The sequence below is a fragment of the Rhinoderma darwinii genome, chromosome 13 (genome assembly GCF_050947455.1).
Source record: "Rhinoderma darwinii isolate aRhiDar2 chromosome 13, aRhiDar2.hap1, whole genome shotgun sequence".
In the NCBI taxonomy this organism is placed as follows: Eukaryota; Metazoa; Chordata; class Amphibia; order Anura; family Rhinodermatidae; genus Rhinoderma; species Rhinoderma darwinii.
Window position 1 is genome coordinate 63,393,932 of NC_134699.1, and position 18,303 is coordinate 63,412,234.

Here is an 18,303-nt window from a genome sequence, read left to right on the forward strand (position 1 = left end):
CTGTAATCATGTTTTCAGTACGGGACAGTTGTCCTGCAGCGAGGCAGGGACTCCTAGCATCGTACATAAGTATGATGCTAGGAGCCCGGCTCCCTGCACTGTGTTCGGTCCGGTACTTGCGGCCGAAATACGTCCGTCAATTACGGACGTAATTAGTGTGTGTGCACATACCCGAAGTCTCCAACAAGACATGCACTAAAGACGTCTTGTGTTCGTAGAAGGCAATGTACTGTGTACTGTCTATGTAGTAAAATATCTTCAGATCCAAGAACATAACTTTTTTTACGGTCACATTCAGACCCATGTTTTGTGTAGACGTCATCCGGTCTATTAAAGGGGAGCTCCCACTATAAATCTACACCTATACTTTGTCTATCTTTGTTATTTTCTACTAGGCCTCTCTGCATATATAAATCTGTGGCCTGATAGGTCCTGTGGTCACATGCTGTGCAGGTCAGCTTTCATGTAGCCATAGGCAGTACATTGATGCAATGTTGTTTTGTTTTTTTTTTGCTACAAGTATACTTTTCACTAGAAAGGGTTACTTTTAATTAAAGCTGTAAGGTGTGGGTGGTTATGGGGTGACGGTGGAGTCCCCGTAGGTATGACATGGAAAATAATTTACCTATGCCAAATGTCTCCATTATCTTCCTCCTCTAGCCACCTAGCTAGCTTTCTTCACAGTGTGGGCTAACTTTCCAACCACTGCTTGCTCTACGGGGGCCCAGCAGCAGCTCAGGCCCTAGCACAGATACAGCCTAGACTGGTTCTGAACAGTCCTCGTATGACGCCACCATCTCTCTCTTTCTCTCTCTTTCTCTCTCTTTCTCTCTCTTTCTCTCTCTTTCTCTCTCTTTCTCTCTCTTTCTCTCTCTTTCTCTCTCTTTCTCTCTCTTTCTCTCTCTTTCTGTCCACGCCGTACATCCCGGCGCCAATGTTTAAGCGCAACCAACCAGCATTCATCCTAACTTAATCCACATCAACCTCACGGCAATCGCTGCACTCGGTGTCTTCGTTGTCAGACAGACACTAATCTTCTCCAGCTTACTTTTTCCATATTGCCAGATCTTGCCCGGTGAATCCAACATACCAGTTCCAAATGTAGGGGGGCAAAACTATAGCGCAGCCACATCTGAAATGTGAAATATATCCACATGATAGCATTAAAGGGGAAGTGTTCAATTAATATAATAGAACAATACAATGGCCCCATTCACTAGGGAACATGATTCCCACATCTTACAGGGCAATGATGAACCAGTGGGCATAGTTGCACCCTCTAATTACCTCCATAAAGGGCCCAGGTAGGTGAGAGTAAAACTTTGCATCTGGCGTCCCTAACCTTATTTGATAGTCTTGTAAGGACATGGCCTCAATGAGAGAGAGAAGGGGAGAGCCCTCCCCAGCACCCCTCAGAGGCCGAGGTCCATGCCCACTGACGCACCATCCCTATCGCTTGCCCTATCTCCTTGCCCTACTGCTAGCCCTCCATCTTGCCTTGCAGAAAAAACTAACCCTATGCTGACCCTCCCTTTCCCTATCCTGACCCTATTGCTTACTTTAAGATGCCCCGGAGGAACGCAGAACCCTACCAACAGTGGAGCACTGGCGACGACCCCCCCTCCTCATGGAAACCGACACATTAGGGCACCCTAAAGGAGAAGCCCCTCAACAGGCGAGAGGCTCTAGATGCACCCAATCTGCTGATCTCCAAAGATTTAACCTTCACCAGGTCACACACGACCTCTTCCTTGAGAAGGATTTTTTTCTGCGTTGACACTAAGCACCGTGCATTCCATATAAAGTGCCTGTCTACTATGCTAACTAAAAACATAGTGCACCGGTCCCTTCCACCAAGGTCTCATAGGCCCATCCAGCATAAGAGAGGCTAGTTAGGCCAGGCCAACCTATGGAGGCCCCTACCCTTTTGTGTACCTCTGTATTAAAGGGGCAATGAAGCAGAAAAGGCTCCGGGGGCAACCCCTATCATCAGAGTTCCTGCACTTTAGATTGCCCCTCACATACAGTTTCCCATGGAAACAACGCCAAGCCAGATCCCAAAACTTCTGGGGAATCCTCTGCAAATTCAAAAGTCTTAATCCCACCCCGAGGTCACTACTTGGGCAGTCTTTGAGTGCCCGGGGCTTCTGGAAGTGGGTCATCAGGACCATTCTGTCAAGAAATTTTCTTGACATGGTTCTGATCTCCCACACTCCCAGACCCCACCGACGAACAACCCTCAGAACCAAGGTGGCATAAGCCAGGAGATGTCCATGTGGTGTATGCAGGTCTTTCACTTGCCCTCCTGTCTCCCATTCCTGGAAGAAGGGCCGAAACCACCCCCTGCAGGAGGATATCTACCAAGGAGGCCTCTCTTGCCAGAGGTTTGCCAGGTTGATCTTAATAAAGGTGTTCACTAGGAACACCACCGGGTTAACCATACCTAACCCGCCTAGTGTCCTTGGTAGCACCCCAAAAACATACCAATAGGGAATTTAGATTGTGAGCCCCAATGGGGAAAGTAAAAAAAGAGGACCTCTGTACAGCGTTGTGTAATATGTTGGCGCTATATAAGTAACTGAAATAATAATAATAATAATAGGTAGGTAACCGCCCTCTTGATTAGGTTAAGCCTGCTCCCCCGTAACAGCTGGAAGAACAGGCTGTAGACCCGAGTCCAGAGAGGTTCTGGCAGAACACACACACTGCCCAGGTAAAGAAACATGGGCACCAGGTAGGCCTTGGCCAAGTGAACCCTTTTCCTCAGGGTTAAGGACCAACCCTTCCATTGGTCGACCTTCTGGGCAACTAGAGTCAGCCTACCCTCCCAGTTTTTCTTGGGGTAATCACCTGGGCCAAATTCCACTCCTAATATTTTAGCAGACCCTTGAGGCTCTGGAAGGGTGTCCAAGAGGCCAAAACCGGGACCTCCTCTTCCCAGCCAGAGACTTTTGCACTTATCCCGGTTGATCTTGGACCCAGATGCCAACGAGTAATGTTTTACTTCCGACATCACCCATTCTGCCTCCCCTTTCGAGAAGACAAAGATGGAGACGTCGTCCACGTACGCAACCACCCTCTGAGTGGCCTCTGGCCCTACCAGGCTAGCCCTGACTCCTGCCAATTGTCCACGATCAATCCTTCTGAAAAAAGGATCGATAGCGAACACATATAGCAAAGGGCTCAAGGGACAACCCTAGCGGACACCAGACCCAACCTCAAAGGGGGTTCCAACCCAACCGTTCACTAGCGCAAAAGTCTCTGCCCCAGCATATAGGGTCTGGAGCCAATTTACAAACCCTTCCGGTAGGCCGTACATCAGAAGGCCCGACCAGAGGTACTCACGATTCACCCGGTCAAAAGCTTTAGCTTGGTCCAAGGACAGACTGTACCCCTCCCACCGACCAGAATTTACCTGCTCCACTGCCTCTCTGACACTGAGGACAGCACTAAATGTGCTGCGGCCTGGAACAGAGCAATGCTGGACTGGCGAAAGGAGCCGGGATGCAAACTTCACCAGCCGATTAAACAGTACTTTCACAAGAACCTTTCTGTCTGTATTGAGAAGCGCTATGGGACGCTAATTCTCAATACAGGTCGAGTCTTTACCCTTTGATAAAATGATCAAGGCCGACCTCCTCATTGACATTGGCAAAGTACCCGAGGAAAGGCAATCATTAAACACCTCAGTCAAGAGGGGAACTAGGGTTCCCTTGAAGGTTTTATAGAACTCGGATGTTAAGCCATCCGGCCCTGGCGATTTTTTGAGGGCAAGCCCATCAATCACCAGTCCCACTTCCTCCTCATTGATCGAATCTATCAAAACACCAAGAGAGGGGTCTATCCCTGGCTCAGGGATGGTTTCAGCCAGGAAAGCCGACATCTCATCTCGTCTCATTTTGGATCCTGCTTCCCCAAGAGGTGCGAGTAGAAGGATCTGATGACCTCCCAAGATCCCTGATTTGGATCTCTTCAGAGATCCTGTATTATCAATCAGTCCTGTCACAACCTTACGACTCACTGACATCTTACAGTTCCTGTAGGGGTCGGGCGAGCGGTACCTCCCGAAATCCCTCTCAAGAACTAAAGATGCGTGCCTATCATACTGACACCTCCTGAGCAAAGCTTTCACCCCGGAGATCTCCTCCCCACTAGCCCCGGTTGAGACCAGATGTTCGAGTTCCCTCCTCCGTTCCTGATATAGGCGGTACCTACTTATGGACCTGAGGCTCAAGAGCCTGCGGAAAAATCCTGTCACCCGGCCTTTAAACAACTCCCACCACTCAGATTTAGTACCACTAAGATCCAACAAAGTTACCTGGCTCTAAAGAAAATCCTCAAAGGCCTGTCTTATCTCCGTTTCTTCCAAGAGAGTAGAATTCAGCCTCCATATACCTCTTCCCATCTGGAGGGACTCTGCAATGTTCAAAGCAAAAATAATCATACAGTGATCGGAGAACTCCACCTCAACAACGGACACTGGCGAAGAGATGGCCTCCTCCTTCAAAAAAACCTGTCTATCCTAGACCTACAACTACCTCTACGATAGGTGAAACCCGAGTGGCCTGGGGTATGCCTGATGTGGATATCCACCAGGTGAGCATCGCTAACTATACTTTTTAATGCTACACTATCATAGGTCAATTTTTTATCTCTGGAACCTCCTCTATCTCGGGGCCTCACGACAGTATTGAAGTCCCCTCCAAAGATAACTCGTCGACCTGAAAAAAGGAAAGGCTTAATCCTCATGAAGAGACTTTCACGGTCCCATTTGCTCTGGGGTCCATATATATTGATTAATCTTAATTCCGGTCACCTCATGAGGACATCTAAGATCAAGCACCTCCCCATTTCTAACTCCATCATCCGTCGGCATGTTACCGGTGCAGTGAAAAGGACCGCCACTCCGCTATAAGGCTCAGCAGCAAGAGACCAGTAGGAGGGCCCGCGTCGCCACTCCCTCCTAGATTTAACGACGTCTGCCAAAAGTGACAGCCTGGTCTCATGCAAAAACAAAATGTCGGCTACAACTCGGCCAAGAAAATCAAAGGCTGCAAATCTCACCATATCTGACTTAATGCTGGCAACATTAATTGATGCCAGCGTCAATTAAGTGGGTGCCGCCATCATGGATGTTTGAGTTAGACGGCTTTCTTCTTCCCTACCCCCCTTTATCTGACGAGGACCCCCCTTCTTTGCCTCGCTTTCTGCAAATTGAGGAGTCCATACTCACCACCCTATTCCCATCGTCATCCCCAAGTTCCGGGTCAACCTCCCCTTCTGGGGACAACGGCCCCTGCAGCAGGGGAAGCTCAACGACTCTAGGGCGCCCTACCATGCCCTCCCTCTTAGTATGAGAGGCTGGAAGGTCCATGAGAGCATGGTATCGATCAGTAGAGCGCACCAGGGGGGTACAGGATTTACCTTCCTGGCCCAGGGAGGGGCCAGATGTACTTGGCCCTTGGGTTTTGCCCGGTGTCCCTTTTGCTGTAGGCCGAGTCCTCTCCTCCTCCCCCAGACTTTCATAGTGGGAGGACTGAGAGTCCCCAGGCCTCTGCTCCCTTTGGATCCTCCCCATCTCCTTGTTCAATTTTGCCTTCCCAGGGGCATCCGCTTGAGGGGGGGTATCCAGATCCGAATCAGAGGTCGTCCCAGTTTCCTGGAGTGCCCTCCGTTCCCTCTACTTCCTGGCGGGAAGAGGGACCCCTTTTCGCGTTCTTCCCTTGCCCCTGTGCCCCATCATCTCTGCCCGCACCCTCATCCACGGAGGCCTCCCTCCTTTCATCCTCCGCAGGTTTGGGACAAGCATTCATGACAGAGCGAGGACACCGACTGAACGGGTGACCTAAGTCACCACACAGGTTGCAGCGAATCCGGTCACACGATGTGGCTAGATGACCAATCCCCCTACAATGAGCACACTTCTGCACCTTGCAGCCTGCACTCAAATGTGAGGGGTCGCCACACCAGTTACACAGCTTCAGCTGCCCCTGGTAGAAGACAAGGATCCGATCTCTTCCCAGGAAAGCAGACAATAGTATGTGGGACACCGTCTGTCCCAGACGCCTTTGTTTAACCATGAACGTCCAGGCCCCTTTCCAGGTGCCAAACTCGTCTAAGTTCTTCCGTGGCATCTCTACTACCTCTCCGTACCTTCCCAACCAGGTCATGATATCAATACAAGAGAGTGTCTCGTTACGGGTAAGAACGGTCACTCTCTTGGGACCACTTTGGCGAGGAATTGCTTGTGCAGCAAAGTCTCGCCAGCCAGGCCCGTCCTTCACCAGCTCGTAGTTCCCCCAGAAGACCTCAAGGCCCCCCTAGGTGAACAAAGTTGATGTCGAACTCGACCGAGCCATGAGGATGTATCAAGGCAAAGATGTCACTCGCCTTGAAGCCCATCCCCAGTACCAGCTCCACCACCCTCTTTCTGGGAGGGCACGCATCATTGCCACGCCACCGGAGACGGACCACATTCCTCCTGGCTACAGCCTGCCCGGCTGTTGGGAGCGACCACTAATCTCCTCATTGCTCTCAGAAGGCATTTAGACCATATCTGTCTATCCAGAAAGACAGGTCCCTCTGCACTCCCCCTATGGTTAGGGTTTGCTTTCCCTCTCTTAAAGCGTCCAAGAGATGTTGTTGCAAGTTACCATCCATGGACCTTGAGGATGAAGATGGGTGGGCCCACTGTCCCCCCGCTGCGACACCAGCATAAGACCTGTCGGATGTCACAGCAAGAGGAGCGCCAGGCCCATTGCCCCTAGTTGATACCTCATCCCCTCCACCCACCACCTCACCACCTACAGACACAGCACTCAACAACCCATTACCAGCAGACACTCCAGCAATTCTATTTACAGACACCTGCATACCCCCAGCAGTTTCCACAGCCGCAACTTTTTAATTTAACCCACCAGGCCTGGTTCTATATTATGTATTTTTTTATTACATTTTGTGTGGCTAGACACTGCTTCAGTCTCCGCATCATTAGGCACCTTTGCAGGGATGCCACCAGATGTTATAAGCGGCATCCCTGCAGTGCCCTCCGCCTCATTAACCTCCATCTGTTCTATGAACTGAACATTTTTGGGAGAGGGGCCACCGTCGTCACCGACGCCAGCAGCTCCCTTCTCGCCTACACCGCTTTTCAGCCATGCGGACGAAGGAGCCACTGATGTCACTGGAGCCGCCTCCGGTGCCGAACCACTCCACCCTCCCACAGAGGATTGGCCAACGGAGCCGGAGCCTCCTCTGTGACCGCCCTTGTCCGGAACGTCTGCCGACTTTACTGCGTCACCGACAGACTTCTGGCTTTCAGACACCACAGCCGGTTTCTAGTTTACCCGTTCTCCCAACCCCTGACTCGCATCAGAGACCAGTTTCCCGGCTCGACATCCACTGGACACGGGGACACACCCCCTGGCATCACCAGGCCACTATCATCGCCCCCTTTGCAGGGGTTGGCGTCCGGCGCCATTTTGACCACCACGTGTTCTACTCCCCGCATTCCCGCTCCAGCCCAACTGCAGAGGCTGGAGCTGGGGGTATTGCGGGACCTGTGCCCTGATCCTGACTTTCATCTGGCTCAGAGCACAGGAAAGACCTTGCTGTATACACCAGTTTAAATGAGCCTTTTGCAGACTTTTTTCCCTTTAACTTTTTTTTTCTCCTTAAATTTTTTTTTTTCTTTTCCTCCTCTGCTCCACACGAAACAGAATCTATGTAAGGATATCGGCGACTCCAAATTACGGATCTGTGTAAGTATACCTGGAGGCCGCTCACTGTCAGTTTCACAGCTCCCCTGATTTCTCCCAGCTGTGGGTCCAACCTCCTCCTCCTCACTGCTTCTCGGTGCCTTCGAATCTGTGTCTTCTCTGGGCTTTAATTTTTCGCACACCATTTTCTCCACCACATTTTCCTTTGCTGTTTCTGGGGCTCTTCTGTCTTCCTCCATGTTTTCTATTTTTATAGGTGCTGCCATCTCGGCAAACCTCTCTTCATTTTTTTAATTTTTCACCAAACACCCCTCCGCCTGCCACAATCTCATCTCGTCTCTCTTCTATTTAATTTATTTCTTCTAATAAAGACTTCACTTGCAAACGGTATCGTTACCTCTTACCTCCTGAGGCCTTTGCAGCCCTGCCTCTGTTGACCGCCAAGTCAGCTCGGAGCCATTGCAGCGATTTCCTGAAGTCCCGATACTCCTCCAACCGCATGGCCAGACGGGAGATGAAGTTCTCCACCGTCTCTCCGGTCCTCAACTGTCCCCATTCCTCTATTTGACTGTTATCCGAACGTCTGGACAGTACTGGTCCTTCTCCAGGAAACATCACCTCTATCACCCTGCCGGACTGCGTCTCCTTACCCTTATCTAGGGCTCCAGCCTCGGGGGGAGACAGGACAGCCTTGCCCGAGATGATCTCCACACCCACGAGACCGTTTGCATATTCCCAGCCAGCTGGGATGATCCTCTATCCCCTGCTTGTGTGCTCCGGGAGGTAGAGGTCTGAGACTCCATCCTAGGATGGAACCCCCCCTCAGGGTACTTTCCAAGCCCAGGCAGATGTTATGAGGCCTGGGCAGATAGGATAAGGAAAGTCCCTGGATCCAAGGCCTGCACGGATGTCTCAGCAGCTCTCTCCACGTCCTACTCCACCCACTCCAGAGCTTCACTGACTATTCTGCTGGTGGAGTCACTGTGTACATACATTACATTACTTATCCTGTACTGATCGTGAGTTATATCCTGTATTATACTCCAGAACTGCACTCACTATTCTGCTGGTGGAGTCACTGTGTACATACATTACATTACTTATCCTGTACTGATCCTGAGTTCCATTGTGTATTCTACTCCAGAGCTGCACTCACTACTCTGCAAGCTTCGGAGCTGGAATCAACCAGCATTTCTTTCTTGTTCTGCTCATTTACATTCTGGGACATGTCATCTTTTCACCAGGCTCTGTATTGTACCTCTGCATTAGGGATCAGTCCTCCACAACGGAGCTGTAACTAGGTTTTATTATTTTAATAATAGCCGTGATATTGTGGCTAAATTCCTACAAAAATAGCCAAACTCCACACAAGAATCTGCGAGCGTTTAGTCACGGTTTCTTTCCCAGTTGCAGCCCACAGGCCTTGATAAGAATAAAGATTGAGGTGTCTCCATTTTAAAAAAATCTATAAGGCATCAGATCAGTATGGCTGATTAGTATATATTGTGTGTTATGGTATAGCCTATGGTCGTGACTTCCGGAGGGGGGGATTTCAAAAGTGCACCTGAACCAACCAGCATAGTTGTATTAAAGCACATATGTATCTATCTATACTACAATGTATCCAGTCTAGACCATGTTCTGTGAGCTGAACACATCAGGAGCACAAATCCCAATCCTGTTCTGATCATTTGTTACAATGTATCAGTGCAGGTAGAATGTATCAGTCTTGGATGCTGTGTATCCTACAGAGGATTGTCTAGGCTGCTTACAATTCTATCAAACCATCAGCTGTGAGAAGATTTAGGTCTGTACAGTATTATCAGCCTCTGAATAATAACAAGAATATTTTCATTCACCGACGGCAAACAGAGGTTTTGAAAATGCTTAGGAATTGAAACACAATGTATATTGGAAAGTTGTTTCACGCTTTAGTTACATAAAACGGGAAAATCCTCTGTGGCACTAGACAGTTCTTTCTTCTGGAGGAGAGCTATTTTGCATATTTTTTCCCAGTGTGCATTGCCCTAAAGATTCTCTATCAGCTTGATCTCCACAAGGTGAATCAATATCTCCCAAGACCTTGGAATAGTTACCAAAAAAAGGGGGCGCTGTGCTCTGTGGCTATCAATAGAATTGTCCAGCGTCTCGCCCGTGCCAAATCACCAGTATGAGAAGATACAATTTACTTGGATTTGCATTTAAAGAACTGTAATATATTATTCTGCATATAATAGTATATAGACCATATGTGGTCATTAGAAAATAATCCACCACTGGACATTGATGGGATCTGCCGGATTCCACTTGGGGTCACAAGAGACTAATCTCTGTTGGAACTTTCTCCTGACCAAACTAACGTCTGTCCCTGTCACACTTGGCTTATTTACTTTGGCAGAAGACCAACGGCCCGTGTTATTCCAGAAGCTCGAAGCTCAATGTCGGCATCCGTGATGCGTAATCCAGATGGGCTGATGGGACAACTGTACATTTAAAGAATGTACTTTGAATAGTTATGTTTACTCTCCAGTCAGGAGGGGACGAGCCAAAATCCTAGATCATCCCAGGTGGAAGGAGCCTTCAAGTTCTAGGTCAATTGTGTGAAAGTTCTACTATAGTATTCCCAGCAGATATTAGTCCAGTTAAAGAGCAGGTCCAGACACAATTGATATTAATATCAGTGATACAGAAAAAATTACCATGTTAAATGCTGCCCCCTATATACAAGAATATAACTACTATAATACTGCCCCCTCTATACAAGAATATAACTACTATAATACTGCCCCCTATATACAAGAATATAACTACTATAGTACTGCCCCTATATACAAGAGTATAACTACTATAATACTGCTCTCTATATACAAGAATATAACTACTATAATACTGCCCCTATATATAATAATATAACTACTATAATGCCCCTATATAGAAGAATATAACTGCTATAATACTGCCCCCTATGTACAAAAATATAACTACTATAATACTGCCTCCTAGATACAAGAATATAACTACTATAATACTGCCCCTATATACAATAATATCACTACTATAACACTGACCCTATATACAAGAATATAACTACTATACTACTACTCCTATATACAAGAATATAACTACTATAATACTGCCCCCTATATACAAAGAATATAACTACTATAATACTGCCCCCTATATACAAGAATATAACTACTATAATACTGCCCCTATATACAAGAATATAACTGCTATAATACTGCCCCCTATATACAAGAATATAACTACTATAATACTGCCCCCTCTATACAAGAATATAGCTACTATAATACTGCCCCCTATATACAAAAATATAACTACTATAATACTGCCCCTATATACAAGAATATAACTACTATAATACTGCTCTCTATATACAAGAATATAACTACTATAATACTGCCCCCTATATTCAAGAATATAACTACTATAATACTGCCCCTATATACAATAATATAACTACTATAATACTGCCCCCTATATACAAAAATATAACTACTATAATACTGCCCCCTATATACAGGAATATAAATACTATAATACTGCCCCCTATATACAAGAATATAACTACTATAGTACTGCTTCCTATGTGCAAGAATATAACTACTATAATACTGCCCCCTATATACAGGAATATAACTACTATAATACTGCCCCTATATACAAGAATATAACTACTATAATACTGCCCCTATATACAAGAATATAACTACTATAATACTGCCCCTATATACAAGAATATAACTACTATAATACTGCCCCCTATATTCAAGAATATAAATACTATAATACTGCCCCCTATATACAAGAATATAACTACTATAATACTGCCCCTATATACAAGAATATAACTACTATAATACTGCTCCTATATACAAGAATATAACTACTATAATACTGCTCCTATATACAAGAATATAACTACTATAATACTGCCCCCTATATACAAGAATATAGCTACTATAATACTGCCTCCTATATACAAGAATATAACTACTATAATACTGCTCCTATATACAAGAATATAACTACTATAATACTGCCCCGTATATACAAGAATATAACTACTATAATACTGCCCCTATATACAAGAATATAACTACTATAATACTGCCCCCTATATTCAAGAATATAAATACTATAATACTGCCCCCTATATACAAGAATATAACTACTATAATACTGCTCCTATATACAAGAATATAACTACTATAATACTGCTCCCTATATACAAGAATATAACTACTATAATACTGCCACTATATACAAGAATATAACTACTATAATACTGCTCCTATATACAAGAATATAACTACTATAATACTACTCCTATATACAAGAATATAACTACTATAATACTGCCCCTATATACAATAGTATCACTACTGTAACACTGACCCTATATACAAGAATATAACTACTATACTACTACTCCTATATACAAGTATTATAGTAGTTATATTCTTGTATATAGGAGGCAGTAATATAGTGGTTATATTCTTGTATATAGGGGGCAGTATTATAGTAGTTATATAACTACTATAATACTGCCCCCTATATACAAGAATATAACCACTATATTACTGCCTCCTATATACAAGAATATAACTACTATAATACTGCTCCTATATACAAGAATATAACTACTATAATACTGCCCCCTATATACAAGAATATAATGACTATAATACTGCTCCTATATACAAGAATATAATTACTATAATACTGCCCCTATATACAAGAATATAACTACTATAATACTGCCCCTATATACAAGAATATATCCATTATAATACTGCTCCCTATATATAAGAATATAACTACTATAATACTGCTTCCTATATACAAGAATATAACTACTATAATACTGCCTCCTATATACAAGAATATAACTACTATAATACTGCCCCCTATATACAAGAATATAATTACTATAATACTGCCCCTATATACAAGAATATAACTACTATAATACTGCCCCTATATACAAGAATATATCCATTATAATACTGCTCCCTATATATAAGAATATAACTACTATAATACTGCCCCCTATGTTCATTTTTGATTGGTATAATTTATGCACTTTCCTGTAAACGGATTACATTTATTTGACTATCTAGGTCCCATATTTGCCAACAGTCCCAATTTAGCCTTGAGGTTCCGTGAACTGCACCACAAAAACGGCAGAGTTTTTAAAAGGAGAGCATGTCTTTGCATTTTAGGGGCTTTCACATATTCTTGATTTTGGGGATATAAATGTTAGTAAGTATAAGGGCCCAATTAAGTCATGACCCATCTATGGGGAATAGCGCTAAGGAGAAAAATACCAATGTCTTTTTGGTACACCACATCCTCTGCCCCTCCGTACACATAATTGTCCAGTAAATATACACTTCATATAGTGATCGCATTCCTTGGATCATAACCATCCTGTTGTTTTTACCCGTCGTGGCGTACGTTAGGGGCCTGCAACTAGTTATGTCTGGATAGCAGCCAGGCCTTCTGGTAACGTTTAACAATGGGCCTGGAGCTGAGCCAGACGTTCTCGCTACAGAGGGAGAGGACGGCTGTGACACAGCGTCTACAAGACACGACGACGGTAACCCATGCCACAACTGGGGACCCTGCCAGCATGCAGCCAACGCCGTGCAATAATTACCACCGACACCATCTGATCACATCAATGAGAAGGAAAACTCTGCCATCTTCTTCCTAGGGAGAAGTTGTTCCTATGTACCCTGAACCCTTGTGCGAGTGGTAACAGCGGCCGTACTGGCAGGGCTGCCAACCTCCACTTTAGACATTTCTGGACCACTGAGCTAAAAATCACGGACAGACCAACATTTTTACGGACACTTTCCAAAATCATTGCCTACGCAGTTTTCTAGGGGTAACTCGCCAGTCACAGCTCCGCTTGTAGCTTCCTCCCCCACTAACCTAGGTGATGTTTTCTCTGATTAGTCGTTTATTTTCCCCTTTTTTCTCCATCCGGCCCAGACCACAGTGACCACTTATTCCAGCCACGACTCGTTTCTGCAGAATTTGACACACGGACATGTTGGTTTCTCTCTTTTCCAGCACCCGCCTCACCTGTACCCCATCCTCTAAACAAACTCGTAATCCAGTGATCAAGATGGTAATAATGATCCCTCAGTACTGGCACAATAAAAGTGCCCCCTCAGTAACCATGCCCCCTTTGTTCCCCCTTGCGCCACACAGCTCCCCCCTTGTAAATAGCGCCTCACAGCTCCCCCCTTGTAAATAGCGCCACACAGCTCCCCCCTTGTAAATAGTGACACACAGCTCCCCCCTTGTAAATAGTGACACACAGCTCCCCCCTTGTAAATAGCGCCACACAGCTCCCCCCTTGTAAACAGTGCCACACAGCTCCCCCCTTGTAAATAGACACACAGCTCCCCCCTTGTAAATAGTGACACACAGCTCCCCCCTTGTAAATAGCGCCACACAGCTCCCCCCTTGTAAATAGCGCCACACAGCTCCCCCCTTGTAAACAGTGCCACACAGCTCCCCCTTGTAAATAGTGACACACAGCTCCCCCCTTGTAAATAGCGCCACACAGCTCCCCCTTGTAAATAGCGCCTCACAGCTCCCCCCCTTGTAAATAGCGCCACACAGCTCCCCCTTGTAAATAGCGCCACACAGCTCCCCCCTTGTAAACAGTGCCACACAGCTCCCCCCTTGTAAATAGCGCCACACAGCTCCCCCCTTGTAAACAGTGCCACACAGCTCCCCCCTTGTAAATAGTGACACACAGCTCCCCCCTTGTAAATAGCGCCACACAGCTCCCCCTTGTAAATAGCGCCACACAGCTCCCCCCCTTGTAAATAGCGCCACACAGCTCCCCCTTGTAAATAGCGCCACACAGCTCCCCCCTTGTAAACAGTGCCACACAGCTCCCCCCTTGTAAATAGCGCCACACAGCTCCCCCTTGTAAATAGCGCCACACAGCTCCACCCTTGTAAATAGCGCCACACAGCTCCCTCTTGTAAATAGCGCCACACAGCTCCCCCCTTGTAAATAGCGCCACACAGCTCCCCCTTGTAAATAGCGCCACACAGCTCCACCCTTGTAAATAGCGCCACACAGCTCACCCCTTGTAAATAGCGCCACACAGCTCCACCCTTGTAAATAGCGCCACACAGCTCCCTCTTGTAAATAGCGCCACACAGCTCCCCCCTTGTAAATAGCGCCACACAGCTCCCCCCTTGTAAATAGCGCCACACAGCTCCACCCTTGTAAATAGCGCCACACAGCTCCCTCTTGTAAATAGCGCCACACAGCTCCCCCCTTGTAAATAGCGCCACACAGCTCTCCCCTTGTAAATAGCGCCACACAGCTCCCCCCTTGTAAATAGCGCCACACAGCTCCCCCCTTGTAAATAGCGCCACACAGCTCCCCCCTTGTAAATAGCGCCACACAGCTCCCCCTTGTAAATAGCGCCACACAGCTCCCCCTTGTAAATAGCGCCACACAGCTCCCCCCTTGTAAATAGCGCCACACGGCTCCCCCCTTGTAAATAGCGCCACACGGCTCACCCCTTGTAATAGCGCCACACGGCTCCCCCCTTGTAAATAGCGCCACACGGCTCCCCCCTTGTAAATAGCGCCACACGGCTCCCCCCTTGTAAATAGCGCCACACGGCTCCCCCCTTGTAAATAGCGCCACACGGCTCCCCCCTTGTAAATAGCGCCACACGGCTCCCCCCTTGTAAATAGCGCCACACGGCTCCCCCCTTGTAAATAGCGCCACACGGCTCCCCCCTTGTAAATAGCGCCACACGGCTCCCCCCTTGTAAATAGCGCCACACGGCTCACCCCTTGTAAATAGCGCCACACAGCTCCCCCCTTGTAAATAGCGCCACACAGCTCACCCCTTGTAAATAGCGCCACACAGCTCCCCCCTTGTAAATAGCGCCACACGGCTCCCCCCTTGTAAATAGCGCCACACGGCTCCCCCCTTGTAAATAGCGCCACACGGCTCCCCCCTTGTAAATAGCGCCACACGGCTCCCCCCTTGTAAATAGCGCCACACAGCTCCCCCCTTGTAAATAGCGCCACACATCTGTGACAGGAATACCCTTTTAAGCCGGTTGACAACCAATATGGCTGACATTACATTGATAAATCCTCAGCGCCTATTTCGTTGCTGTAATAGCGGTCTTATTGGTTGTCATCCATCTTTCCAAATGTCTTCCTTGCAGTGAACACTGATGAGATTCCACCATGTCTGCCGGTATCACCACAGGATACCCTTCTCCTAGGACAGGCCACTACCAGTAAATGGTTAATAACTGGATAGGGTCATTTTTATTCTCACCGCTGACTGATCGTATTTCAAGTATTTGGTTAATCATGTCAGAAATACCCGCGTCCCCCTCTCCCGAGAATAAGAGCTCTAGACGGCAGTACATAATCTCGCCACCTTGGCGGCTGCTACTTATTTTCCGAATATCACAAAGGAGCGGGACAGAAATAGCCCTAGAGCTCGTCCATATATATATATATATATATATATATATGTCCGTTTATGCCCAGTCATTGTCTACTGAACTGGAGAAAGGGGAACTGGATCCCTCTCGCACTCTTCCTGTCACAGTCAGCTCTGTCCTCAATTACAAAACAAGTCACTGTCTCCATCACAGTAGTCCTGAAATACTCTGAGCGCTACATAGTGGTCCACCAACAGCACAGTCTGTCACCTCACGCCAGTTCAGCACACTCTACTCCTGAAATACTCTGTGCTGCTTGTGGGCCCTGTTTCCTCCGCTATGTAACTCTCAGTCTGTGAATGAGATTCTTACATTTTCCTCCTTACATCATGACTGTCCACACTAACATAAATGGTTTAGTCACTGCCCCCATCAAGATCAGCACACTCCTCTCCTTAAATACTTTGTACTGCTGGTGGACCCTGCTCCTTCCACTATGTAATTTTCAATCTGACCTCTCACTTGTCCCTATTTCCCCAATTCACATTATGATTGTCCTTATTCTCACTAACATGAATTGTTTGGTTTCTGCCTCCTTTGGGATCTGCACACTACTCTCCTGAAATATTATGTGCTGCTGTGGCACCCTGCTTCTTCCATTATGTAATTCTCAGTCTGACCTCTCGCTTATCTCTATTCCCCTCTTCAAATCATGACTGTCCCTGTCCTCACTGCCCCAACAAGATCAGCACACTCCTCTCCTTAAATACTATGTGCTGCTGGTGGACCCTACTCCTTTCACTATGTCATTCTCAGTCTCACCTCTCACATATTCTCATTCCCCTCTTTACATCGTGACTATCCTTGTCCTCACTAACATGAATAGTTTAGTCACTGCCCACAACAGGAACAGCACGCTTATCTCCTGAAATACTCTGTGCTACTTGAGCACCCTGCTCCTTCCACTATGCAATTCTCGGTCTGACCTTTCACTTGTCTCCATCTCCCCCCCTCCTCACATCATGCCTATCTCTGTCCTCACTAACATGAATGGTCTAGTCACTGCCCCCAACAAGATCAGCGCTCTCCTCTCCTGAAATACTCTGTGCTGCAGGTGGACCCTGCTCCTTCCAATATCACTCCCACTTTTCTTACAAGATCATCACGCTCTCCTCCTGCTGCTCGGATTGTTCTATAGTAAATGTACTGAAACGTGTGGCCACTAGGAGGCACTATGACATTGAACACTAGGGAACACATTTTAATGTCAGTCATGAGAACACAAGGCCAATACGGATGGAGCTGTAGGACAACATTTGTAGCAGAATGTAACAGGGTCCCCACACGTGGCACCAGGGCCCCCGTACGAATGCTACCCCTGCATATTGCTAGCACTTAAATTGCTGTAGCCCCAATATTACCTCCATTTTATAGATCACAGTGGAATTTATAGGCGCCATTGCCCCACTGGTGGGTAAATCAGCCCCCTCACCAGCAATGTAAATCTCCTGGCATTGTGATGGGATGACATATGAATCTCCTAACAATCCATCATGTGCTATATATAGTCCGACGTATCTACATTAGATGACTATATCGTAATATGGACAAGTAAACACCATGGCCTCTATCCTTGTATGATCACGGCCGCAGTCACCCTCCAGAGCTGCGCTCCGCTGCCTTATATATAACCAGATACTCACACCCTGTGTATTACTAAAAAGCTATGTAAACAGAATGACACACGAGCTGCAAGAGGAGAATATGACCCCATCTGGTGACACGGCCCATCTAAGATCCGGCAGCGAAATGTGTGTCTCCTGCCAAGTGATGGATGGCGGTGTCCCGGACCCTCCACTGCACAAAAGATCAAGGGGCCTCATGGTGGCAGGCAGGCGCAGTTGCCAATAGCAACCGAGCGGAGTGCTGCTCCCAATTTTCCAGTGAAGGTGACAAAATTACAGAATTAAAAGGAGTCGTCGGAGTATCAAACAACTTAAGAGGTTTTTCGAGTTCATCAAAATCTGGCCAAGGCCCCTCTTGAAATAAAATAAAAGAGCCATTACTCACCTGATGAACCCCCCCCCCTCGTCGTTCCAGTGCAGCCGCTCC

At 46.8% G+C, this 18,303-nt stretch overlaps 1 protein-coding gene across 1 annotated transcript in view; it reads left to right on the forward strand.

Annotated features, from left to right (window-relative positions):
- MYH10 (myosin heavy chain 10) overlaps positions 1-18,303 on the forward strand; it is a 153,959-nt gene that overhangs the window by 60,300 nt on the left and 75,356 nt on the right. The gene's annotated exons all lie outside the window — the stretch shown is intronic.